Source organism: Eurosta solidaginis, chromosome 3, assembly GCF_040869045.1.
Source record: "Eurosta solidaginis isolate ZX-2024a chromosome 3, ASM4086904v1, whole genome shotgun sequence".
NCBI classification, from domain to species: Eukaryota; Metazoa; Arthropoda; class Insecta; order Diptera; family Tephritidae; genus Eurosta; species Eurosta solidaginis.
Genome location: NC_090321.1, coordinates 200,727,561 through 200,739,319, shown reverse-complemented (window position 1 = coordinate 200,739,319; position 11,759 = coordinate 200,727,561).

Genomic DNA, 11,759 nt, shown 5'->3' with positions numbered 1-11,759 from the left:
ATTGTAAATCTGCCTTTAGAAGAGAATTGGCTCTTTGCTCGGTTGTCAAACTGTTAGATGGGTTAACCCGAGAGCAAATAATTTTAGTGCATTTGTCTCTCACGGCTACTAGGGGCTGGTTTCGGATCCCTTTTCCCGCTTTTCCTGGATTGGCTAGGATTACATCCTTAGTGGAGGCGCTTTGCCCCTATCTCTCCCTGTGGTGCCTTGAAGTAACCCTTCGAATTACCAATACTGTCACTGTTGGATTCGTTTGTCCTGTGCGCTCCCACATTCTACCCTCCATCTGTTGTACTTTTATCAGTATCTATTCCAAGTAAGTCCCCTCTCCGGGTTCGGATGTGTAGTCTCATGGTTATTTCTTCGAAAGAGGAAAGTCACGCGAAGGTTAACGCTTCATCTATTAGGCACGCGTTCAGAGCTAGATCGGGGCAAAAGCTTGGTACCATGCACGATATCCAGGCCATGAACAATAACCCCTAACAGGTGTTTTGCACCGAGATACCATCAGTACTGCAACCAGTATGAACAGAAATGATCTTTGCTCGAGATGAAGGGTAAGCGATCGGCTTAAAGCGGTTTTAAGGAGCAGCAAGGACCCAATACCAGGATCAGGAAATTGACTATCTGCGTCATCAAGAACCGGAATAGCGAGAGATGACTGCTTCGAAAGCTGTAAATCAGAAATAAGGAGGAAATTGTGGTGATATCCCAAGAATAGAGAGCGCGCATGTGGAAGTGTATTACAAGCTAACGGGAGGTAACATCAAGATTTCGGCTTTCGAAGAACAAGTTAAAAATGGAGCTTGGTTCACAGCCGGAACTTATCTGCTTTATAATAAGATAATTAGCAAGATAATTAGCAAGCAAGGAACACGTTTGAATCGGACGAAGTAGAATGGATCTGGGATACCTTAAAATGTCATAGACGTTACGATGAACGTGTTGAGGTAAACAAAGAGATCAACGATGCTACGAAACGCCGTAGAACAGTACTTTTGGAGGTAGTTTGTTCTCGTCCACATTAAGCTTGTACGACAACAAACCGTCAGGAACTACACCTGGGTATTTCATACTATGTGTTTAATGCAGGATTACCCCTCCTAGTTGAGGCCTCGTCCAATGCGGGACCTTATATATCTTAGTAGATACCATCACAGAGGTAGTTGTTGGGATACTCTGAGAGTCCAATCTACTGAATCAGAGAGTGAAATTTACTCAAATTTAAGATAAAAAAAATTTCTATGTTAGATGACATCGTTGTACAAGCCTTACTACAAGAATTTCTTTCGTTACACATTGAAAATATTTCCATTCACTTTTCCACTCACTGCAATAACCAAAGGTTGTAAATTTTGACTCACAATCAAATTTTGTGTTAGCCTCATGTCAATCTTAGTGTATCTAACAAATTGACACTTGCAAAAGCGACATAAAAAGCTTAAAATAAATATACCTACACACATACATGCATACATACATTCGGCATAGTCATTTCAACACAAACGTCACTATGATCTACGACCTCGTCAAAGCGTTTAATTTCCAAAACAACAAGAATAACAATTTTAGATGCCATTTTTTATACAAAAAATGGCCTTTCTGTAGTAGCCAGCGTCACAATGCATTATAAGCGCGAAAACGAGCTTGCCAATAAATGCAAACAGGAAAATAACAATTGGTATGATAAAACTAGATCGCAGTATACTTAAGCACATATGTAGCAATAGCAAAGTTAGATAAATAGAAATGCTTTTGATAAACAAAATTGTCAGCTTTAAATACATTTATTCATTCTTTCTTTGTATTGCATTCGTTTCTAAGCGCTGATTTGGTTTTTAACGTTTGCGCATGCGCAGAACAACCCAACTCATTTCTGTTTTATAATAACAAGCAATAACAAAAGCGTCCATATTCAATGACTAAGTAAGCACCTTCTGCGCGAAGAAATAGATTTGTGTAGCACCACAACAACAAAAGCTGCAAAAATAGTGAAACTGATTTTTTTTCTCTGTCGATAATTTGTGCACATAACCTTGCGAAACATTTTTAATGAAATTAACTTACTTAAAAAATATTATTATTTTAGATAGATGGTGAACTGAAAATGTCAACAAACTTAAGTTAATATAATGAGTAGTGCACATTGGTCGATTTGATTATTTAGATTCGATAACAAACATTGCAGTGAACTGATAATAGATTTTTAAAATTTATTTGAAAAATAAATACAAAATTTTGGGTTTGAATTCTTAAAAGTAAAAGATTTTTTGATTTTCAATATTTCTTTCGAATTTTGAAAAAAAAAAAACAGATTAAGGATATCTATTTATGAAATATTAAATGCTATTAACACCCACTTGTAGAACGGCAAGCTATCTTTTAAGCTCATAGTTAACTTGACATAAGGGCCTAAACTCAAAAGTGTTTGACAAATTTTTTAATTAATTTTGAGCTAACAAAAAGAAACTTGCCGTTTTGCAAGTTGGCCTAAGAAGAAAGAATAACAGAAAATTTTGATTTGATGAATTTTGGTTTCATTAAAAAAGTTTGTTCTTGGACCTTTAAAACACTTTAAACTCTTAAATATTTTTTTTTAATGTCGAATTTGTTAAAATTTTTCTATTAAGAACAAATTTTTCTTTGAAACAAAAACGTTTGGTTTCCAAAAAATGTGTTGAATGTTCAAACTTATTTTGTTCGAAACTTTTTGTTTTAGAAAAAAAATCTTAATATTTCTCGACTTTAATTTAAGTTAATTTAATTTATTAGCACTGATAGCAAATAAATTACTTATATAATCTTCATATGAATTTGTTTCATAAAAGGAAAAAAAATTGGATTCCATATTTTTTCTAAATACGAATTGATTTCAAATTTAATTTTTTTTTTATTTTGTGCTAGAAAAAAATTCTTCCCTGTACTTTTTTTACTATCAAATTTGTTCTTATTGTTTTTGTTTGAAAAACAAAATAAATTTAACTTGGAAAATATTTTTTAGGTTTTATGAAGCACAAACTTTTTTTTCGAATTTGTTCCATTTTCTTTTTGTTTCGAAGTTGTTCAAATTTTCCTTGGTTTAGAAAATATATTTATACTCTTTAAAGTTTTTCGAATTTTCTAAAATACTTTTTCAACTCTTAATTGTTTTTTTTTTTGATAAAGTATTCAAGGTTCGCAAGGTTCGAAACGAGCTCAAGGCTAGAACAATAATTTTTTGTAATGATTATTGTTTTTCAATTTTTCTATAACTGAAAAATTTTATTTTGTTTTTGGAATAGTAGGTAGAAAACTTTTCAGACAACCTGCCATAGCTGGTAACGAATTTCCGAGAAACTGATTAAAACCATCTTTTTTTGAAATATTAAATACTTTGAAGAATAGAAGCCTACCGAAGCCTTCGAGCTGTTGACATTGATAGCTCAATTAGAGAAGAATTGATGTTCGTTACCTCCATATGAGTTTGCTTTAAGAAACAAATTTTTTTTTTTGTCAGAAAAAAAGAAAATAGGAATCGTTCATTGATCAAATTTTTTTGAGCTTTCTATGTTTTTTTTTAATTAATATAATTTCTTTCGAATTTGTTTTAAATTTTTTGTTATACAAAAAAAAATTGTTCATAGCAAATAAGTTTTAGTTTCAAAAAATATTTTTTGTATTCCTAAATTTATTTCAAATTTTTTCAAAATTGTTTGTTAAAAAATATTTTACTTATTCGACAAATTTTTTTTGTTTGGTTCATATATTTTGTTTTGCAAAACAAAGTCAGTTTTAGAAGCATATCTTGAATTCTTAAATCGTTTTCCAATTTGTTAAAAATTGTTTGTTTTGTAAAAAACTGTAATTTTCGAAAACAGCTTTTGAATTCTTAAGATCTTTCGTATATTAAAAATAACCGGAATATTAAAAATTATGAAGAGAGACTTACGTATATGAAATATAGATTTTTTTCAGGCGATGCGAAATTAATTTTTATTACGCTCATATGAACAATTTAAGTTGTAAGAAATATGTTTTTGTTCATGTTTTTTCAAAATTATTTATGTTTGAAAAAAAATTGTTCATTGAAAGAAACTAGTTTTAAAAAATATTTTTCAAAACCCTGAAGTTTTTCTGAATTTATTCTAAAATTTTTGTTATACCCAAATTGTTCATTGAGAAAAGAATTTCAATTTTAAAAATATTTCTTGAACTCTCAAATTTTGTCCAATATTAGATTCATATTAATTTGTTGAATATCTTCTTTAAAAAAAATTTCACTGAAAACAAACATTTTTTGAGAAAAAATATTTTCCCATATGAGAGCAAAAGAGTATATTTAATTCTTTAAACTATTTTATCTATCTATTGACCAAAGAATTGTTGTTATTTTTAAACGTTTTTGAATTCTTAATTTTTTTTCCAATTCGTTCAAAATTTTTGGTTTTGCTCAAAAACCTTGTTCATTGAAAAAAAATTAAGATCGGATGCTTTTGTAAACTGTCCGACCATCGCAGTAGCGCGGGTTCAAATCCCACTCTCGTGATAAAAGGCTTTGAAGATATTTACAAGGTATACTCGAAACAGCAGTCGCCTTGTCCGTCCTGACGTCGAGTTGTTTCAATTTTTTCCCAAACATTTAATGAAAAAAAAAATTGTATTTAAAATAATTCGAACTCTGAAGTTTTTTTGGAGTTTTTTACAAATTTTCTGATTTGTTGAAAAAAAATAAAGGTTTAGAAAGCATTTCTTGAACTCTTAAATCTTTTTTCATATTTCTTCTAAATTTTCGTTGTTTTTTTTTTTTTGGGCTTCTAAATTTTTTTCGAATTGTAAAAACAAACCTATTCCGAAATGCGGGAGACTTATGCAAAATTTTGATTTTTCAGAAGCTAAAATTATCTTTATTAACTTCGTATAATTTTTTTCAATATCTTCGTTTAGAAAAAAAATGGCTCATATAATAAAAAATATTTGCTCGTGGTGAAAAAAAAAATTATAGTTATTTTTTAAAGCTATTTTCGATCTTTTCCGGGTTTCAAAGAAACTCTAATGTTATTAATTTTCCTCCACCAACGAAGCCAAATAAACCACTGTGTAGTGTTAATTGCTTTTTCTTTGACGCTTTTTGTTTAAATTTTCTGGATCATTAGACAATTGTGTGGTTTGCTGCCTCTCTATTTTGTCTGTTATTTCATTGAAATAGTTTTGGATTCCTTTGAGCATGCGCACTCACATTCAAATTCTAGTGTTTATCAGAGCATTTCAAATAATTGGATAAAGTTATAAAAATTAAAAAACTTAAAATGCTGAGTATGAAGATAATTCGACTTTGAGGTTTAAAGTCAAATATCTCAAAAAAAAATATTATTTTTTTTTTTCATTCTTCTCTAACTGTCTTTCTTTCATCTACAAGCAAATCAAATATTTCAACATAATGCCCAACAATTTTTTTTGTTTTTTGTGTGCAATGTCCAAGTGCCAATTAGTTGATAGCTCATCCGTTTGCCACCTGCGGTTTGCACTTTATGATTGTAACCTTGAGCTATTACACTTAACTCGTGTTTGCTTATGTATGCAAGAGCCCTGGATTGTAACCTGCGCAGCGTTTACTCCCACTTTTTTAAAATGCAATGATGAGCGATTGCTGCCCTCATCAAGTCAAATATTTGTTAGGCTGTTAACGCCCCTCAATATACCGTTGTAAATGCAACAAATACTTACATGTGTTAAGCTTTTTTGTTTACATACACATCGTTCGTTAAAATCAGTGATTGGGTTGTGGTGGTGCAATTTTCGATCATTGTTGCTGTTGGTCAATAAATTAATTAGGCGCACACAAATTTATGAAATCAAAATTAGATTTTTGTATAATTTGGTTTTAGTTCCTTCCATTCATTTGCAGCTGTAGTAATGCTATATTTCATACGTATGTACGTTTCGTGTTGCACAATTTTGAAGAAGGTATGAGGTGTATTTAGGCTGGCTAGAAATGAAAGGTTTCTATTTCGTGACTAAGTTTTGTGGCAAAATAGCATATTAGTAACAATAATTTGGTGCAATATGACTGCCCACTACAGACGGTATTTACTAAGATGGAACGGACTTTTGATAGCAGAAATAAACTCGAAGGACTTTTCCAAACCACTACCGGATAGCGATCATATTTTAAAAAAAAATTCTGAAATATGTTGATGTCAGATGTTGCTGGAACCTGCAGTTTGTTAAGTCAGTACTGTACCGCTCTCTTTTCCACATAAACTTTAGCAAGAACGAAAGCTCAACTTATATTACTTCCGACAGTCTACCATGAGAAATCTGAGCAACTTTTTCTGAAGTGCGGCAAATAAGGCCGCAACCCTTGAAGCACATACGAGAGAGTTGGCCATACGTCCGAAAGTGTAATAAAAAAAACAGCAAGGTTAGGTTGGATCAATAAAAGGTCGGTCCGGTTAATGAAAAGATTTCACGCAGACGGAATGTTTCCTTAGTGCTATCATAATTTGTTTGACGACCGAGCTGAAACCCCCTAATTGGCTACCAGAAGTTTTCTGGTTTCTAGTTCAATTGTTGCCATGAGATCTGGCAACTCTGTCGCCCCAAGAAGCTGGAGCCCTGACCTCGCGAACGTAGGATACGAACACAGAACATGCTCAGCAATTTCCTCCTGCCGCTCGCAGTTGCTGTATCTTCCGTTACTGTCGAGGCCTAACTCATAAATATGTGATGGCAGTATGGGGTTTCCAGGTAGTGTGCCCACCTTAAATGCTCTCTTTTTAGAACAGGATTCTGCATTGCATAGCACAATTGTGCCCTCATTGCGTATGCGAAAGGGAAATCACTTTCACTTTTTGGAGATCTATGCTTTAAACATATGAGCATTTTTGCAAGTCTAATATCTTATGATTTGAATACGATCTAAGAAATTTGCAGCTCCGCAGCTTTGTCCACGTCTTCATGAATCATATGAAACTCCTATCTGTTTTTGATTTCCTCCAAGCGGATTGAGACGTCCACCGTCGATTCATCGAGTGCCCTCCTTTTTCTCCTGTATAGATGTATAGTCCAGTTTGACCCTCCAACGCTTGCTTGGATTCCAGAATACTTTTTAATGAAGTACTATGTGAGATTATTACCTTATTAATATATATTGTAACGAATTTAGTAAAATTCCGCTTATTCCAAACTTTCTGCTAACGTTCGAATCGCCAAACTGTTGAATAAATAACTCCAATATTCAATAATGCAAAATGGTCTTTATTAGACTACTTTGAGAGTACTTCAAAATAACTCTTTCTTCACAACTAATTGCGTGTTTAAATGAAACTGCTTAGTCATGCCTCAGCTTGTGCTGCTTTTATACTCTCGGTTTCCTCGTTCACACATTTCTCCTAAGGTCTAATGATTTCGTGAACTTCATGCTTATTTACCAGTTATATACTTGTATATTTGCAGTTTGTATCCATATGTGTATGTATATGTGAGAACTACTTCGGCTTAACCTTCTTACGATTTGTCATATGAACCTTTGTTGGCACCTACAGTTAAGATTATATGATCGTGTCTGCTAAACGGGTCATCTGAGCTAGTGTTATTTTATAGTTTTCGCTCTTAGTTCTTGGAAGTACTCTACCTACTCTTTAAGGATGGGAACTCGGATCCAACATCTTCGTTATTTTAGTCATGTTAGTAATTTATTGTTTAATATTAAAGCGTGCCAGCCATTCTACTATAGCTGGCCGCAATTGGGAGCACTGAAACGACCAAGTCTTCCTACATCTAGGGAAGCATACCTTCTAGCCCATAAGAATTTCGTCTTTTTACTGCAAGACCTGGGCTCTGACGGAATTGGGCTTTTATTCGTTGTAGTATTGTCGCACAGCTGATTAATCCATTTTCTCTGAAACACGCGGTTGTGGTAAGATTTAGAATCGTTGATAATCTGCAGAACTGCATACTGGTGAGGCTTATTGTTTATCAATTAATGAATATTTGCATATTTCCTACTTACATGACTTTATACATTCCCATAACCTCTAGGAACCTCTTTGAGGCTGAAATGGCAGTTCAGTGAAATATATCTATTCCATTACACTAATATACTCATACGAAATACAATCACATTTGATGTAGATTTGTGCTACTTCTTTACTTGAAAATTAATAATTTTTTCTATGCATTTTCATTAGGTCAGTAAATTTAATAGTTTAGCTTAGCATTTGATTTTATAACTTTTTGAATGATTATGTACTTCTTAAGTAGTCACCTAAAAGTGGTTTGGCATTAATATGCTCTAAAGTATGGGCCCTAAGTTTGTTTGTTGAAAATGCCAAGTCACAATACATATGTGTAACTGGATACTACCAAAAACTGATTTCAACTTAGCCAACGTTTAAGCGTTCAAAGACTTGCAATAAACACGATGATTTGCAAGTTTGTATCTTAAGTCTTTTGTTATTAGAAACTGTTGCACAGTGGCATTTTTGCATGGTTTACATCCTCATTCTATTTGGCGAACGATACGCTCAACGAATGATACCTGCTTGGACGATATCGTGTGCTCATGGTATTCTGAATCTTACGTTGCCGTTTATCGTGTAGCTTTACGTCGTTCGTCAACTACACGATATCAAGTGTCAAACTTGCTTGTTTTTGCGCACGTCCAAAAAGTTTACAAATAAGAGAAATAAAAATAAAGTTGTTAGTGAAATAAATATAGTGATATAAATAGAATAAAAGTGTATCAAGCTATTGCTCTGTTATTTGCGCCATATACCGGTGCTCCTCTGGCCAGATCCACATTTGCTTCCAGCTCATGAACATGCACGAGGAATTGGGCGCTTGTGGTCTTTTTTGAATCTTCTAATATAAAATACAAGTTTTTTATACAACAATACCTAATTAATTAATAATACTCACTTTAAACCAAAACGATACGTGAATACCTGTTGTTTGTTTTTGACACTTTGTTTTCATATTGGTAGCACCTTTTCGTGATACAGAATACCAATCGAGCACTTTCGTTACGTAACTGTCAGCTGTTATCATTTTGTCTATGTATTGCAATTCATAATGCGAACACACGAACGATGGTCGTTTTGGAGACGATATCGTCAAACAGAATGAGGCAGTTAGACGCGAAAAATTAATGCCTCACTGAAAAATGAATATATTTCATTTAAACCAAGTGTATATGTTTGTGTGCCTTACCCTACTTAAGTGAGGAGAGGCGAAGTGGTTGGGAGTTTGGGGGGTACTTTACAGCATTCATCATACAATCCCTTGTCTCTATTTACTTCCTCCCTAAAACAGTACACACGTAGTATTAAACGGCTTTATCTTTTTGCTTTTGGCCACGTTCTGCAACACACACCTCATACAACTCCCTCTTTGTGATCGTCATTATATCAAAAGGGGGACCTACGGGGATAAAGAATCATTTGAGTTATATGCATTAATATTGAATTATTATATAAGTTCAAAAACTATTGTGGTACAGCGTGGTTCAAACTTTTGGCGGGCTTTTCACCTCACGATTTTATATATTTTCAGTACAAAAATAATACACATTAAAAAACTCATAATTTCGTAAAAAATACTCAACCAAAAAACTTTCGAACACTTGCAAGATAATACAATTACGTGTAGATTTTAAATAGCCAAACAAAATTTTAGCTTTTATTTCGTCATCAACAACTCACAGTTTGACAGCAGATTATTCAATGAAGAACAATAATTATAAGAAATGATAATTACCGTTATATGTATACTCTGGACATTTTAAAAAGAAACTGCATCAAATTAAGAAAAAAAATGACTTGAAAATGTTTACTTTTTCGCGTCTAAACCAAGCAAAAATGCCACTGTGTGTTGGACCAACTGTTGGTACCCAATTTAACACGCTCATATTAGCTTCACTTGTATGTATGTTTGTTTGTAACTCCCTCGGCTATGCGCGCAAAGGCGAGTTAGACCCATCTAGCGGCAAGTTTTGACAACTCGCAGCAATGGTTACATAACTCGCTGCAAAATGGGTAGTGCTTAATAGCGGAGACACGAACCTCTGCTATGGTGCTATCAACATTAAATATCTAAGTGGATTGTAGATACTACAACGGTACCATATTTGCGATTTTTTTTTTAATTTTTTGTAGTTTTTTTAAACTATATTTAATCATAAATAACAACTTAAATAATAACCTAAACCATTTTGCTATGTTTAGAAAATATAACGAATTTACAGAAATTCCGCTTATTTCCAACCTTTTGCAAACGTTCGAATCGCTAAATTATCGAATAAATAACTCCAATATTTAGTAATGCAAAATGGTCTTTATTAGACTACTTTAAGGTACTTCACAATAACACTTATATTTCACAACCAATTGCGCGTTTAAATCGAACTAATTACTGACTACTTAGCTTGCGCTGCTTTTATACTCTCCATTGCTTCATTCTAGACGTTTCGCCTTCTAGAACTGCTGTATCTCCTGCTTGGTAATTGAGCTATATATATGCATGTGTATGTATGAGTAGCAACTTCGGTTGATGACTACATGTGTGTGAGTTATCCCTTTGTCGCCTCCTATGTATGTATATAAATGATGATTGATTTGATATACGCAAGAGTGGCAGCTTGCTTTCTTGTTGTTGTGCCTTTATTTACTTAGTATTAGCTTAGTGCTGCTAATATTTGTCACAATAAGAACATTACGACTGCAGTGGTGAATTGGTAGCATGCTCGACTACCACTCCAAAGGACCTGGGCCAAGGTCCGGAAAAAGCAACATCAAAATTCATAAACATAATTTTTTTTCTAAACGTAGTCGCCCTTTTGCGTGGGCTTGGAAAACACTATCAGTGTTTTTCGGCCATAAAAAGCCTCTCAGGGAAAATTTATTTGCCTTACAAACTACGTTTGGAATCGGCATTAAACATGTAGATCCTGTCAATTTATTAGAAAAATTAAGTAAATAATACTACGACGCAAATTGGAAAAGAAGCTCAGCCTAAACCTTCTCTGGGGTATATCACGCCCAGTAGTTGTTTTGTTATTTAAATAAAAATAACAGTAAAACGCCACCTTTTATACTCTCTAAAAAAAATTCCTCCATCCCTCCCGCGATTATTTTACTTTGGAACATCATCTTTTAACGGTTGTAACTCAAAATCTACCTATTTCACCTAGTCGTATGATATTTTGTTTATGTAGAGTGACGTTTAAACAATTTTAAAAGAGGCAGTACCACCTCCCCTTCCCGCTTCGTAAATAGTTATTTTAAGTCCCTATCACTCTGAGTCTTTTTGACTTATACCCATAACGCATGGCATATAAATTATAATAATTTAACCTTGTAAATTGTTTACAAGGTATAATCGAAACAGCTGTCGCCTTGTCCGTCCTGATGTCACGTTGTTTAAATTTTTCCCAAATTATTAAATAAATTATAAATTAAAAATTGCTTCAAATAAATGTTTTCATACATTTAAAAGCAATAAGGGTAATCCCCGCTTAAACACATATAATAATTAAGGTTTAAGTTATATTCAGAGAAGGGTCGAACGTTTTTCAGCCCCGAGATCGTTTATGTCAAAGCACTTGTCTTTACATCGGATGTATTTTCTATTCTACAACCGTGCACGGTTTCTAATAAACTCAAGATTTTTTGGAGTCCCAATTTTCGATATTCTACCCAAATTTTCAAAGTTTTTCGGGCTTTTTGTCGGTATGATTTCTAAACAATTTTGGCATGAAATTGAAATGGTTTTCGAAATCACTT